The sequence below is a fragment of the Panthera tigris genome, chromosome B2 (assembly GCF_018350195.1).
Source record: "Panthera tigris isolate Pti1 chromosome B2, P.tigris_Pti1_mat1.1, whole genome shotgun sequence".
In the NCBI taxonomy this organism is placed as follows: domain Eukaryota; kingdom Metazoa; phylum Chordata; class Mammalia; order Carnivora; family Felidae; genus Panthera; species Panthera tigris.
In genome coordinates this window covers 97,593,935-97,611,588 of record NC_056664.1, presented here as the reverse complement: position 1 = coordinate 97,611,588, position 17,654 = coordinate 97,593,935, and the positions used below count along the sequence as shown (strand labels likewise).

The following is a 17,654-nucleotide window of genomic DNA, read 5'->3' as shown; positions in this document are numbered from 1 at the left end:
ACAGGACAGAAAATGGCACTGTCAAGTAGAAATAGCTCTAGTTTTAGAACAAACTGAGGGTTGTTGGGTGGAGGGACAGGCTAAATGGACAAGGGACATAAAGGAGGACACTTGTTGAACACTGGATATTATATGTAAGTGATGAATCATTAAATTCTATTATTGAAATAAAAAAAAGGGGGGGAGGTGCTAACATCTTGTTTGATGGTAATAAACACACGTTATTGCTTGAAAGGCCCTGCAAGTAGCATAGGTGGATTTAGCAAATTGTGACTTTGTCTCTACAATAAAGATTTGCCACCAAATATTTTATAGTACATATACATAGCTACAGTTTAAATCCTGGAACTTTATTAATTTGTAGTATGTTTTAATTTTAACATATTTATAAACAATTTTATAGTGTTTTAATCTATATATCATTACATTTAGTAGACTTATAAGCTTAATTTACCGTTACTGGTTAGGAATGCATATTTAACTTCTTCAGGTGAATAGTGTTGATATGCTTTTACTTCAGAGGACACTAAAAAAAAAAAAAAAAAATGTAGCAGGTAATAAAAATATTCATGTCCAGCAAGGGAAAAATCTAGATTTAATCAAATCTGTTATAATAACTGTTACTCATCAAAACATTTTAGCTCAATCTACTACCTAGTAATTTATAATGTGTGGGTGAGAGTAGGGAGGCAAAATGGTTCCTACCTTCAAAGTTCTATATCCTGGTGAGAAGACAAGACTATTAAGTTTCTTTAAATATAAAATATATTGATAATAAGTCCGTTTCTTTTTTAAATATTTTTGAGAGGGCAGAGAGAGGGAGACACAGAATCCTAAGCAGGCTCCAGGCTCTGTCAGCAAAGGGCCTGATGTGGATCTCAAACTCATGAACCACAAGATCATGACCTGAACCAAAGTTGGCCACCCAACTGATTGAGCCACCCAGGCACCCCACATAAGTCCATTTCTAATTAGCTTACAATAATATATACATGGTCCTACACATTGAATTTACATCATGCCTTTGCCCTTTTCTGTCTACTGGAGAGTTATAGCAATACAGGTGAACCCAACAAGTTTACATACACTGTACATAGTTAAAATTTTATTCATTTTGCTTAGTTCTTTGTACTTCTTAAAAATAGAAGATCAGGGCACCTGGGTGGCTCAGTTGGTTAAGCATCTGACTCTTGATTTCAGCTCAGGTCATGATATTGTGGTTATGTTAAGCTCTACAACTTCCTCATAAAGTCACAACTTTCAAGGGCAGAAGACACAGCTGACTTTCTTGACACATAGACACAGAGAGGCAAGACAAAATGAGGAGACAGAGAAATTTATCCCAAATGAAAGAACAAGGCAGGACCACAGTCAGAGATCTAAGCAAAACAGATATAAGTATACTCACTGGACTTGAGAAAAGAGTAGAAGACATGAATGAAACCCTTAACACAGAGATAAGGAAAAACATAGCAAAGATAAAGGGCATAAGAAACACACTTGAGGTAATGAACAGCAGGATGGAAGAAGCAGAGAAACGAGTTAATGACATAGAAGACAGAGTAATGGGAAGCTAAACAAAAGAGAGATAAAAGAATTATGCAAAACAAGAACAGACAGGGAACTCAGTGATTGCACAAAATATAGCAACATTCATATTATAGAAGTCCCAGAAGAAGAGAGAGAAAAGGGGACAGAAAATTTATTTGAAGAAATAATAGCTGAAATTTTCCCTAAACTAAGTAAGGAAACAGATATCCAAACCCAGGAAGCATACAGTACCCACAACAAATCGACAAAAGCAGACCCACCAAGACATACTATAATTAAATTTGCAAAATACAGCATTTAAAGAAAACATTTTTTAATTTAGTACTTACTTTTGAGAGGGAGAAAGAGGGACAGAGTGCGAACAGGGGAGGAGGAGAGAAAGAGGGAGAGACAGAATCTGAAGCAGGCTCCAGGCTCTGAGCCATCAGCACAGAGCCCAATGTGGGGCTCAAACTCATGGACCGTGAGATCATGACCTGAGCTGAAGTCAGCTGCTTAACCGACTGAGCCACCCAGACACCCCAATAAAGAAAGAAAATTATAAAGTAACAAAAGAAATCATTAACTTACAAGGGAAAACCCATAAGGCTACCAGGAGATTTTTTTTTTTTTTTAAACCAGGAGATTTTTCAACAGAAACTTTGTAAGCCAGAGGGAGTAGCATGGTATATTCAAAGTGCTAAATGGGAAAAATCTACAGCCAAGAATACTGTATCCAGCAAGGCTATTATTCAGAATAGAAGGAAACATAAAAAGTTACCCAAATAAAAACTAAAGAACTTCATGGCAACTAAACCAGCTCTACAAGAAATATTAAAAGGGACTCTTTGGAAGGGAGAGACAAGGGGCACCTGGGTAGCTTAGTCGTTTGAGCATCTGACTCTTGATTTTGGCTCAGGTCATGATCCCAGGGTGGTGGAACTGAGCTCCACGTCAGGCTCTACGCTCAGGATAGAGCCTGCTTAAGATTCTCTCTCTCCTTCTGCCCCTCCCCACCACTTTTGGGCTCTTTCAAAAAAAAAAAAAGGGAGAGACAAAAAGTGACAGTGTAGAGGTGGGAAACACAAAAGCCATAAAAATGAATATTTCTGTAAAAAATCAGTCAAGGAACTAATGAAAAAAGGATATAACATATACCTAAAACATGGGGAGGAGAAAAGAATGAGTTCAAATGACCATCAACTTAATATAGACTGCTATATGCAGAAGAAGTTATATACAAACCCAATGGTAACTATGTATCAAAAAATACTAATATGCAAAGAAAAAGGATGAAGAAATCCAAATATATCACTAAGGAAAAGCAGCAAAACATGAAAGGGAGAAAGACAAAAAAGGATCAGAGAAATCTTCAGAAGCAACCACAAAACAAGTAATGAAATGACAACAAATACATCAATAAATCAGTAATTACTTTGAATGTAAATAAACAGTCCAATCAAAAGACACAGGATGACAGAATGGATAAAGGAAAAAAAAAGGCCCATCTATATGCTACATACAAGGGACTCATTTTAAACCTAAAGACACCTGCATATTGAAAGGATAGAGAAACATCTATCATGCCAAAGGATGTCAAAAGAAGCTGGATAGCAATTCTTATATACAACAAAGTAGATTTTGTTTTAAAACAAAGACTGTAACAGGGGTGCCTGGGTGGCTCAGTTAAGTGTCCAACTTTGGCTCAGGTCATGATCTCACAGCTTATGGGTCCGAGCCTCACATCAGGCTCTGTGCTGACAGTTCAGAGCCTGGAGTCTGCTTTGGGTTCTGTGTCTCCTTCTCTCTCTGCCCCTCCCTGGCTCACACTCTGTCTCTGTCTCTCAAAAAATAAATAAATGTTAAAAAAAAATTTTAGTAAAAATAAAACTAACAAAAGACAAAGAAGGACACTATATATCAATAAAGGGGGCAATCCAACAAGACGACATAACAATTGTAAATATTTATGCACCCAACATAGGAGTGCCCAAATACATAACACAGTTAATAAAAAACATAAAGGAACTAATCAATAGTAATACAATAGTAGGGGACTTTAACATCCCACATACAACAATGGACAGATCTAAACAGAAACTCAACAAGGAAATAATGGCTTTGAATGACACACCGGAACAAATGGATTTAACAGATATTTTCAGAACATTCCATCCTAAAACAGAATACATGTTCTTTTCAAGCGCACGTGGAACATTCTCCAGAATAGATCACACATGTTAGCCCACAAAACAAACCTGAACAAATTTCAAGACTGAAAATTTTTTCTGACCACAACACTATGACACTAGGAATCAATCACAAGAAAAAATTGAGAACACACACATGGAGGTTAAATAACATGCTACCAAACTATGAATGGGTCAACCAGGAAATAAAAGACAAAATGAAAAAGTACATGGAAACAAATGAAAATGAAAACACAATGGTCCAAAACCTCTGAGATGCAGCAAAAGAAGTTTTCAAAGGAAGACTATAGCAATACAGGCCTACCTCAAGAAACAAGAAAAATCTCAAATAAACAACCTAACCTTGCACCTAAAGGAGCTATAAAAAGAACAAAACATAAAACCAGGGGCGCCTGGGTGGCTCAGTTGGTTAAGCGTCCAACTTTGGCTCCAGTCATGACCTCACAGTTCATGGGTTCAAGCCCCATGTTGGGCTCTGTGCTGACAGCTCAAAGCCTGGAACCTGCTTCGGATTCTGTTGTCTCCCTTTCTCTCTGCTCCTCTCCCACTCATGCTCTGTCTCAAAAATAAAACATTAAAAAAAAATTAAAAAAATAACATATAACCAGCAGAATGAAAAAATAAAAATAGAGCAGCAATTGATGATATAAAAGCTAAAAAAACAATAGGACAATCAATGAAACCAGGAGATGATTCTTTGAAAAAAAAAAAACAATAAAATTGATAAACTTCTGGCCAGACTTAGCAAGAAAAAAGAGAAAGGACCCAAATAAAATCACAAACGAGAAAGGAGAAATAACACCACAGAAATACAATAACATCATAAGAGAATATTATGAAAAACTATGTGTCAACAAATGGGACAAACTGGAAAAAAACTGATAAATTCCTAGTAACATACAAACTACCAAACTGAAACAGAAAGAAATAGAAAATTTGAACAGACTGATAATCAGCAAAGAAATTGAATCAGTAATCAAAAAATAACCAAAAAACAAAAGTCCAGGACCAGACAGCTTTACAGATGAATTCTACCAAACAGAAGAGCTAATATCTATTCTGTTCAACCTATTCCATAGTCTTAGAAACGAAAGGAAAACTTCCAAATTCATTCCATGAGGTCAGCATTACCCTAATACCAAAACCCGATAATGACACCGCAAAAAACCAGAACTACAGGCTAATATCTCTGATGAACATAGATGCAAAAATCCTCAACAAAATACTAACAAACCCAGTCCAATAATACATTTAAAAAATAATTCCCCACAATCAAGTGGGATTTATTCCTGGGTTGCAAAGATGATTCAATATTTGCAAATTAATGCAATATATCACGTCAATAACGGAAAAGAAAAGATCCACATGATCATTTCAACAAACGCAGGAAAAACATTTTTACAAGGTGCAACATCCTTTCATGATAAAAACCCTCAACAAAGTAGGTTTAAAGGGAATATATCTCAATAAAGGCCATCCATGAAAACCCACAGCTAACATCATCCTCAGTGGGGAAAAACTGAGAGGCACCTGGGTGGTTCAGTTAAACGTCCAACTCTTGATTTCAGCCTAGGTCATGATTCCAGGGTCATAGGATCAAGCCCTGCATCAGGCTCCATGCTGTCAGCACAAGAATCCTGCTTAGGGTTCTCTCCCTTTCTCTCTGCTCCACCCCTCTCTCAAAAATAAACTTTTTAAAAAATGAGGAAAAACTGAGAGCCCTTTCCGTAAGGTCAAGAACAAGACAAGGATGTCCACTGTCACCACTTCATTCAACATAGTATTGAAGTATTAGCCACAGCAAACAGACAACAAAAGAAGTAAAAGACATCCAAATTGGTAAGGAAGAAGTACAATTTTCACTATTTGTAGATGACATGATACTAATATAGAAAACCCAAAAGACTCCACCAAAAAATTGCTAGAACTGATAAATTCAGTAAAGTTGCAGGATACAAAATCAATCAACAGAAATCTATCACATTTCTATACAACAATAACAAAGCAGCAGAAAGAGAAATTAAGAAAACAATCCCATTTACAATTACACCAAAAATAATAAGATACCTAGGAATAAATCTAAACAAAGAGGTGAAAGACTTGTACTCTACAAACCATAAAACACTGATTAAAGAAATTGAACATAACACAAAGAAATGGAAAGACATTCCATGCTCATGGATTGGAAGAATATTGTTAAAATATCTATATTGTTAAGTATTGTTAAAATGTCTATACTACCCAAAGTAATCTACAGATTTAATGTAATCCCTATCAAAATACTAACAGCATTTTTCATAGTACTAGAACAAACAATCCTAAAATTTGTATGGAACCACAAAAGACCGCAAATAGCCAAAGCAATCTTGAAAAAGAAGAGCAAAGCTGGTGGCAAATACAGTGCACAAAAATAGACAAATAGATCAATGGGAAAGGCCAAAAAATCCAGAAATAAACCCACAATTATATGGCCAATTAAATCTTCGACAAAGCAGGAAAGAATATCCAATGGGAAAAAAGTGGTCTCTTCAACAAATGGTGTTGGAAAAACTGGACAGCAACATGCAAAAGAATGACACTGAACCACTTTCTTACACCATACACAAAAATAAATTTAAAATGGATTAAAGACCTAAATGTGAGACAGGAAACCATTAAAATCCTAGAGAAAGAACACAGGTAGTAACTTCTTTGACATTAGATGTAGCAACTTCTTTTTGGTACATCTCCTGAGGCAAGGGAAACAAAAGCAAAAATAAACTATTGGGATTATATCAAAATAAAAAACTTCTGCACAGCAAAGGTAACAATCAACAAAACTAAAAGGCAACCTACAGAATGGGAAAATACATTTGCAAGTGACATATCTGATAAAGGGTTAGTATCCAAAATATATAAAGTACTTCTACAACTCAACACCCAGAAAACAAATAATCCTACTTAAAAATAGGCAGAAAACATGAACAGATAGTTCTCCAAAGACATCCAGATGGCCACATGAAAAAGTGCTCATCATCACTTATCATCAGGGAAATGGAATCAAAACTACAAAGAGATATCACCTCACATCTGTCAGAATAGTTAAAATCAACAACATAAAAAAAATAACAGGTGTTGGTGAGGATGTGGAGAAAGGGGAACACTCTTACACTGTCGGTGGGAATGCAAGCTGGTGCAGTCACTTGAGGAAACAGTATGGAGTCATCTCAAGAAGTTAAAAATAGAACTACCCTACAATCCAGCAATCATACTACTGAGTATTTACCCCAAGAATACAAAAACACTAATTCAAAGGGATACATGCACCACTATATTTATAGCAGCTTTATAATAGCCAAATTAGGGAAAGAGCCCAAATGTCCACTGGCTGATGAGTGGATAAAGATGTGGTGTGTGTGTGTGTGTGTGTGTATACATATATATGTATATACACATATACATATATATACTTATACATATATACACACACACACACACACACACACATACACACACACACACAATGTAATATTACTCGGCCATTAAAAAGAATGAAATCTTGGGGCGCCTGGGTGGCTCAGTCGGTTGGGCAGCCGACTTCGGCCCAGGTCACGATCTCGCGGTCCATGAGTTCGAGCCCCGCATCGGGCTCTGTGCTGACAGCTCGGAGCCCGGAGCCTGTTTCAGATTCTGTGTCTCCCTCTCTCTCTGACCTCCCCTGTTCATGCTCTCTCTCTGTCTCAAAAATAAATAAGCGTTAAAAAAAAAAAAAAAAAAAAAGAATGAAATCTTGACATTTGCATCAACATGGATGGAGCTAGAGAGTATAATGCTGAGTGCAATAAGTCAGTTCACAGAAAGAAAAATACGATTTCACTCATGTGGAATTTAAGAAATGAAACAAGCAAAGAGAAAAAGTAACAGAGAGAGAGAGAGACAAATCAAGAAACAGACTCCTTATGAGCAATTATATGCCAATAAAATGGACAATCTGAAAGAAATGGACAAATTCCTAGAAACATATACACTACCAAAACTGAAACAGGAAGAAATAGAAAATTTGAACAGACCAATAACCAGTAAGGAAATCGAATTAGTAATAAAAAATCTCCCAAAAAACAAGAGTCCAGGGCCAGATGGCTTTCCAGGGGAATTCTACCAAACATTTAAGGAAGAGTTAACACCTATTCTTTTAAAGCTGTTCCAAAAAATAGAAATGGAAGGAAAACTTCCAAACTCTTTCTATGAAGCCAGCATTACCTTGATTCCAAAACCAGACAAGAGACCCCACTAAAAAGGAGAACTATAGACCAATTTCCCTGATGAACATGGATGAAAAGTCCTCAACAAGATACTACCTAACCAGATCCAACAATGCATTAAAAAAATTATTCAACATGATAAAGTGGGATTTATACCTGGAATGTAGGGCTGGTTCAATATCCACAAATCAATCAATATGATACATGATGTTAATAAAAGAAAGGACAAGAACCATATGATCCTCTCAATAGATGCAGAGAAAGCATTTGACAAAATACAGCATACTTTCTTGATAAAAACCCTCAAGAAAGTAGGAATAGAGCATACCTCAAGATCATAAAAGCTATATATGAAAGACCCACAGCTAATATCATCCTCCATGGGGAAAAACTGAGAGCTTTCCCCCTAAGGTCAGGAACAAGACAGGGATGTCCACTCTCACCACTGTTATTCAACATAGTATTGGAAGTCTTAGCCTCTGCAATCAGACAACACAAAGAAATAAAAGGCATCCAAATCGGCCAGGAGGAGGTCAAACTTTCACTCTTCGCAGATGACATGATACTCTATATGGAAAACCCAAAAGATTCCACCAAAACACTGCTATAATTGATTCATAAATTCAGCAAAGTTGCAGGATATAAAATCAACACACAGAAATCGGTTGCATTCCTATACACCAACAATGAAGTGACAGAAAGAGAAATCAAGGAATTGATCCCATTTACAGTTGCACCAAAACCCATAAAATACCTAGGAATAAATCTAACCAAAGAGGTGAAAAATCTATACACTGAAAACTAGAAAGCTTATGAAATAATTGAAGAAGACACACACACACACACACCAAAAAAAAAAAAAAAAAAAAAAAATGGAAAAAAATTCCATGCTCCTGGATAGGAAGAATATTGTTAAAATGTTGATACTACCCAAAGCAATCTACATATTCAATGCAATCCCTATCAAAATAACACCATCATTCTTCACAGAGCTAGAACAAACAATCCTAAAATTTGTATGGAACCAGAAAATACCCCGAATAGCCAAAGCAATCTTGAAAAAGAAAACCAAATCAGGAGGCATCACAATCCCGGACTTCAAGCTATACTACAAAGCTGTAATCATCAAGACAGTATGGTACTGGCATAAGAACAGACACTCAGATCAATGGAATAGAATAGAGAACCCAGAAATGGACCCACAAACGTATGGCCAATTAATCTTTGACAAACCAGGAAAGAATATACAATGGAATAAAGACAGTCTCTTCAGCAAATGGTGCTGGGAAAACTGGACAGCGACATGCAGAAGAATGAACCTGGACCACTTTCTTACACCATACACAAAAATAAGCTTAAAATTAATGAAAGTTCTAAAAGTAAGACAGGAAGCCATCAAAATCCTTGAGGAGAAAGCAGGCAAAAACCTCTTTGGCCTTGGCCACAGCAACTTCTTACTCAACATGTCTCCAGAGGCAAGGGAAACAAAAGCAAAAATGAACTACTGGGACCTCATCAAAATAAAAAGCTTCTGCACAGTGAAGGAAACAATCAGCAAAACTAAAAGGCAACTGACAGAATGGGAGAAGATATTTGCAAATGACATATCAGATAAAGGGTTAGTATCTAAAATCTATAAAGAACTTATCAAACTCAACACCCAAACCCCCCCCCCAAATAATCCAGTGAAGAAATGGGCAAAAGACATGAATAGACACTTCTCCAAAGAAGACATCCAGATGGCCAACCGACATGAAAAAATGCTCATCACTCATCATCAGCGAAATACAAATCAAAACCACAATGAGATACCACCTTACACCAGTCAGAATGTCTAACATTAACAACTCAGGTAACAACAGATGCTGGTGAGGATGCGGAGAAAGAGGATCTCTTTTGCATTGTTGGTGGGAATGCAAGCTGCTGCAGCCACTCTGGAAAACAGTATGGAGGTTCCTCAGAAAACTAAAAATAGAACTACCTTACAACTTAGCAATTGCACTAGTAGGCATTTATTCAGGTGATACAGGTGTGCTGTTTTGAAGAGACATATGCACCCCCATGTTTATAGCAGCACTATCAACAATAGCCAAAGTATGGAAAGAGCCCAAATGTCCATCAATGGATGAATGGATAAAGAAGAAGTGATATATATATATATATATATATATATATATATATATATATATATACACACATATATATACATATAGATACACACACACACATAATGGAGTATTACTTGGCAATCAAAAATAATGAAATCTTGCCATTTGAAACTATGTGGATGGAACTGGAGGGTATTCTGCTAAGTGAAATTAGTCAAAGAAAGACAAAAATCATATGACTTCATTCATATGAGGACTTCAAGAGACAAAACAGATGAACATAAGGGAAGGGAAACAAAAATAATATAAAAACAGGGAGGGGGACAAAACAGAAGAGACTCACAAATATGGAGAACAAACTGAGGGTTACTGGAAGAGTTGTGGGAGGGGGGATGGGCTAAATGGGTAAGGGGCACTAAGGAATCTACTCCTGAAATCATTGTTGCACTACATGCTAACTAATTTGGATGTATATTTAAAAAAATAAAAAATTTAAAAAAAAAGAAAGAAAAGAAACAGACTCTTAATTATAGAGAACAAACCAGAAGGGAGATGGGTAGGCAGATGAGTTAAATAGGTGATGGGGATTAAGGAGTGCACTTCCTTGATGAGAATTGGGTGATGTATAGAAATGCTGAATTGCTATGTACACCTGAAACTAATATAACATTGTATGTTAACTAACTGGAATTAAAAAAAAAAAAAAAAGACATTACAGAGAACTGTAGACCAATATCCCTGATGAATACTGATGCAAAAATCCTGAACAAAATCTAGCAAAAAAAATTCAACAGCACATCAAAAGTGTGAAATAGGATTTCTTCCTGGAATGCAAGGATGGTTCAACACACAACAAATGATCAATGCAATCCACCACATTAACAGAATGAAGGAAGGACCAAAAAAAAAAAAGATTATCTTAATTCAGAAAAATCATTTTACAAATTTAACACCCTTTCATGATTAAAAACACTCAACAAAGTAGAATTAGTAGGAAACTATCTGAATATAATAAAGCCCATATGTGAAAGGCCTATAACTAACATCACATTCAATGAAAAGACTGAAACTTTTCTTATAAGATCAGGAATACGACAAGGATCCCTACTTTCACCACTTCTATTCAACATTGTTTTCAAAGTCCTAGCCAGGACCATTAGTTAAGAAAAAGAAACGGTATTCAAACTGGAAAGGAAGAGTCAAATTATCTGTTTGTAAGTGACATGATCTTATATGCAGGAAACCCTAGAGATCACACACACACACACACACACACCTATTAGAACTAGTAAATTCAGCAAAGTTGCAAGATACAAAATCAACACGCAAAAATCCATTGCATTTTTATACACTAAAAATGAACAATCTGAAAAGGAAATTAAGAAAACAGTTCCATTACAATAGCATCGAAAAGAATAAATAGAAGTTTCACCAAGATGAAAGATTTGTACCTGGAAAACTACAATTAAACTTCTGTGAGAAATTAAAGAAGACACAAATAAGTGGAAAGACATCTTGTGTTCTTGGATTGAAAGACTTCAGGATATTGTTAAATCTACAGATTTAATGTAATCTTTTCAAAAATGCCATTTTTTGCAAGAATAGAGAAATCCATCCTAAAATTCATATGAAGTCTCAGAAGACCCCCAAAAGCCAAAACACTCTTGAGAAAGAACAAAGTAGGTTTATTCCAGGAAGATGGCAGAGTGAAGGGGTCTTGACCTTACCTCCTCCCGTGGACGTATCATGGCAATAGCTACATATAATGCAACTCACCCTCAAAACAACATGAAGAATGGCAGAATACATCTGTGACACTTAAACACATAAAGAAGAAACCACAGTGAGAAAGGTAGGAGAAGAGACGTGGTCAGGAATGAAACCTCCAAGACAGCCATCCATAGCAGGAGGGATATCACAGGTGCAGATGTCCTCCCTGAAGAGTAAACAGACTAAGCCCCACACTGGACATCCTGGCCCTGAAGACTTGCACTAAGGAAACAAGCACTCATAACAAATGGATTTGAAAATCAGTGAGGCTTAACTCCAGGAGAGCTGGAAGGCTATAGGAAACAGAGACTTGGCTCTTAAAGGGCCAGTGCTATATCACTCTTTCTAAAATCCAGCACAAAAACAGCAGTTTAAAATTGCTTGGATTATGCATGAAGGAGATTAACTAATTTTATGGTATGTGCCAGAGAGGCAGGCATATGTAGGAGCTTTCTCCAGGAACAGAAATGCAAATTGGCACCATTTTTCTTGCCTACCTTCAGCCTAGCTGGCCAGAAGCTGGGAGGAGCCAGTTCTATTGTTTTCCATCTGCCTTGCTAGCACTGCTCATGGTGCCCTGGAGTTTCTCTGAGGACCCACCTCAAGTAGGCACCCCTCTGAAATTAGCTCCTGTCCCACCACATCTGAGTTGGGACCAGCATCCCCCCAGAGTCACTAGTGCCCCCCCAAACCCCGTAGGCAGCCCTGGCAAGACTGGTACCCTTCCAAAGCAAATCCTTCCCTAAGAAATTGGAGAGCCTCACCCACCAGCATGCTCACAATGGTCATGCCAGTCAGCAGCCAGTCACTCTGGTTGGGGGAGGTCTGTCCACCAGTGCACCTGTAATAGTTATGCCAGTCATTGTAGTCACCCACCCCGGGAACCAACCCTGCCCACCAGTGTGCACACAGCAGTTGTGTCATAATGGGAGGGCACATGCAGCCCACACAGGGGACACCCAAGAGTACCTGCTTCTGGTGACCAGGGAGGATTGTGCTACTGTGCCCCACAGGACACTCACTGTCTACATAAGGTCACTCTTTTCAAGACCAGGAGATGTAGCTAACCTACCTAATACATAGAAACAAACACAGAGAGTTAGACAAAATGAGGACACAGACGAATATGTTCTAAGTAAAAGAATAAGACAAAAAGCTCAGAAAAAGAACTAAGCAAAATGGAGGTAAGCAATCTATCTGATAAAGAAATCAAAGGAATGGTCATAAAGATACTTAACAGATTTAAGACAAGAGTAGATGAACTCAGTGAGAACTTCAACAAGGAGATAGAAAATATTAAAAAAAGAACCAATCAGAGCTGAAGAATATAATAACTGAAATGAAAAATACCCTAGAGGAAATCAACAGATTAAAGGATAGAGAAGAACGGATCAGTGATCTGGAAGACAGAGTAATGGAAAGCATCCGTGCTGAACAGCAAGAAGAAAAAAAATTTTTTAAATGAGGATATGCTAAGGCAACTCTGCAACAACATCAAAAATAATAACATTTGCATTATAGGGGTCCCAGAAGGAGAAGAGAGGAAATAAAGGAACAGAAAACTTGTTTGAAGAAATAATAGCTGAAAACTTCCCCAACATGAGGAAGGAGGCAGACATCCAAGTCTAAGAATCACCTCAAACAAGTTGAACCCAAGGAGGTCCATACCAGGACATATAAAAATTAAAATGTCAAAAATTAAAGATAAGGAGAGAATCTTAAAAGCAGCAAGAGAAAAGAAAATAGTTATAAGGGAAATCCCATAAGGCTATCAGCTGGTTTTTCAACAGAAACTCCGCAGGCCAGAAGGGAGTGAGTGGCATGATCTAGTCAGTGCTGAAAGGAAAAAATCCTACAGCCAAGAATACTCCACCTGGCGAGGTTATCATTCAGAATTGAAGGAGAGATAGAGTTTCCCAGACAAAAGTCAGAGTTCATCACCACTAAACATTAGAAGAAATGTTAAAAGGACATCTTAATTTTTTTAAATTTTATTTTGATTTTGTTTTTAATGTTTATTTATCTTTGAGAGAGAGACACACACAGTGGGCACAGGGTAGGGGCAGAGAGAGAGGGAGACACAGACTCTGAAGTAGGCTTCAGGCTCTGAGCTGTCAGCACAGAGCCCCATGCAAGTCTCAAACCCGTGAACCGTGAGATCATGACCTGAGCTGAAGTCGGATGGTCAATGAACTGAGCCCCTGAAGCACCCCAGAAGGGCACATTTAAATGGAAATGAAAAGGTCATACTTAGAAGTTAGAAAATTATGGAAGAAAAAAATTCACCAGTAAAAGCAAACATATAAAGATATAGATCAATCACTTATAAAACTAGCATATAGGTGGAAAAGATAAAAAGTTGTACAATTATATCTATAAAAATTAGTTAAGGATACATGAAATAAAAATATGTAAAACATGATATCATATACACACATGGGGTAAAACGTGCATGGGGTAAAAATGTAGTGCTTTTATTTATTTATTTTTTTAACGTTTATTTATTTTTGAGAGAGAGAGAGAGAGACAGAGCATGAACAGGGGAGGGTCAGAGAGAGGGAGACACAGAATCATTCTATAAGGCCAGCATTACCCTTATACCAAAACCAGACAAAGACACTACAAAAAAAATAAAATTACAGACCAATATCCCTGATGAACATGAATGCAAATATCCTCAGCAAAATTTTGGCAAACTGAATTCAAAAATACATTTATAAAGTCTCACTTATCACCATCAAGTGGAATTTATTTCAGGGATGCAAGGATATTCAATATCTGCAAATCAGTCAACATGACACACCATATTAACAAAATGAACGATAAAAAAATATATATACAATCATCTCAGTAGCTGCATAAAAAGCATCTGACAAAATTCAACACCTGTTCATGATTAAAAACGCTCAACAAAGAGGGTGTAGAGGGAACATCCCTCAAGATATTAAAAGCCATATATGACAAACCCACAGCTAACATACTCAATGGTGAAAAATTGAAACCTTTTCCTCCAAGACTAGGAACAAGACAAAGGTGTTCACTTTCATCACTTTCATTCAATATAGTACTGGAGGTCTCTAGCCACAGCAATCAGACAACAAATAAAAGGCACCCAAATTGGTAAGGAAAAAGTAAAACTATCACTATTTTCAGAGGATATGATACCATATATAGAAAAGCCTAAAGACTTCACCAAAAACCTAATATAACTAATAAATGAGTTCAGTAAAGTTGCAAGATACAAAATTAATATGCAGAAATCTGTTGCAATACTATACACTAATAACAAAATAGCAGAAAGAGAAATTAAGAAACAATCCTATTTACAATTGCATCAAAAAGAATAAAATACCTAGGTGAAAGATATGTACCTTGAAAACTATAAGATGTTAATGAAAAAAACTGAAGACAGTACAAATAAATAGAAAGACATACCATGCTCATGAACTGGAAGGATATTATTAGAATGTCCGCATTACCAAAGCAATCTACAGATTCAATGCAATTTCTATCAAAATAACAATATTATTTTTCACAGAACTAAAAGAAAAAAATCTTAAAATTTCTGTGGAACCACAAAAGATCCCAAATAGCCAAATCAATCTTGAGAAGAACAAAGCTAGAGGTATCACAACCTCAGATTCAAACTACACTACAAAGTAATCAAAACAATGTGGAACTGGCACAAAAACAGACACTTAGATCCTAACAGAACAGAATAGAGAGCCCAGAAATAAACCCACACTTATATGGTCAATTAACCCATGACAAAGGAGGCAAGAATATACAGTGGGGAAAAGACAGTCTCTTCAATAAATGGTGTTGTGAAAACTGGACAGCTACATGCAAAAGAATAAAACTGGACCACTTTCTTACACCATACACAAAAATAAACTCAAAATAGATTAAAGACCTAAATGTAAAATCTGAAACCATAAAACTCCTAAAAGAAAATATAGGCAGTAAACTCATTGATGTCAGTCTTAGTAATATTTTTCTGGATTGGTCTCTTTAGGCAAGGGAAACAAAAGCAAAAATAAACTGTTGGACTATATCAAACTAAAAAGCTTTTGCACAGTGAAGGAAACCATGAACACAAAACAACATACTGATTGGGGAAGACACTTGCAAATGCTATGTCCAGTAAGGGGTTAATATCCAAAATATATAAAGAACTCCTACAACTCAACACCAAACAAACAAACAAACAAAAAACAAAACACAAAGAATCTGATTTAATAATGGGCAGAGGACCTGAACAGACATCTTTCCAAAGACACACAAATGGCCAACAGACACATGAAAAGATGCTCAACACCACTAATCAGGAAAATCTAAATCAAAACAATGAGATAGCACCTCATACCACACAGAATGGCTATTATCAAAAGGACGAGAACTAACAAGTGTTGGCAAAGATGGGGAGAAAAGGGGACCCTCATGCACTTTGGGGAATGTAAATTGGTGCAGTCACTATGTGAAGCAGTACAGAGGTTCCTTAAAAAATTAAAAATAGAAATGTCATACAATCAAGTAATTCCACTACTGGGTATTTACTCAAAGAAAAAGAAAACACTAATTTGAAAAGATATATGCACCCCTATGTTTATTGCAGCATTGTTTACAGTAGCCAAGTTATGGAAGCAACCTAAGCATCCACTGATAGATGAATAAAGAAGATGTGGTATATATACACAATGGAATATTAGTGGGCAGTAAAAAAAAATGAAATCTTGCTATTTGCAGCAACATGGATGGACCTAAAGGGTATTATGCTAAGTGAAATAAATCAGACAGAGAAAGACAAATACTGTATGATTTCACTTATATGTGGAATCTAAAAAACAAGTGAACAAGCAAATAAAAAACAGAAACAGACTAATAAATACAGAGAACAATCTGGCAACTGCCAGAGATGAGGACATGGGAGTATGGGCAAGGTAGGTAAAAGGGATTAAGAGGTACAAACCTCCAGTTATAAAGAACTTATGGGGATGAAAAGTACAACATAGGTAATATAGTCAATGATGTTATTAGTAACTTTGTATGATGACAGATGGTAACTACATTTATTTTGGTGAGCATTTTGTAATGTAAATAATTGTTGAATCATTATGTTGTACACATGAAGCTAATATAATATTGTAGGTCAACTATACTTCCATTAAAAAAAAAAAAGTTGGAGGTCTCACATGTCCTGATTTAAAAATACATTACAAAGCTATAGTAATCAAAGCAGTGTGGTACTGACATAAAGACAGACATACAGAGCAATGGAATAGAACAGAGAGCCCAGAAATAAACCCTCATGTGTATGGTCAAATTAAGCACAAGCGTGCCAGGACTGTTCAATGAGGAAAAGACAATCACTTTAATAAATGGTGCTCAGAAAACTAGATATCCACATGCAAGAGAATGAAGTTGGACCCTTACTTTATACCATACACAAAAATTAATTAAATGTATTAAATACCTACATATAAGAACTATAAAACTCCTAGGAGAAAACATAGGGAAAAAGCTTCAGGGCATTGGGTTTGTCAATGATTTATTGGATATAACACCAAAAGCAAAGGCAAAAGAAACAATAGACCAATGGAACTACATCAAACTTAAAAACTTCTGTGTATCAATGGGGCACCTGGCTTGTTCAGTCAGTAGAACATGTGACTCTTAATTTTGGGGTCATGAGTTTGAGCCCCATGACAGGCATACATAAAAACAAACAAAAAACTTCTGTGCATCAAAAGGCACAATCAACAGGGAAAAGACAACCTATGGAAGGAGGGAAAATA

The 17,654-nt window shown here is 36.4% G+C and overlaps 1 protein-coding gene across 5 annotated transcripts in view; it reads right to left on the bottom strand.

Moving 5' to 3' along the window:
* The window catches only part of ARMC2 (armadillo repeat containing 2), a 138,811-nt gene that overhangs the window by 15,455 nt on the left and 105,702 nt on the right, over window positions 1–17,654 (bottom strand). For all 5 annotated transcript variants that reach the window (XR_006217787.1, XR_006217789.1, XR_006217786.1 and 2 more), the window contains exon 19: window positions 455–526. The gene's annotated coding sequence lies outside the window, so the exon portion shown is untranslated. The remainder of the gene's footprint in view (window positions 1–454; window positions 527–17,654) is intronic.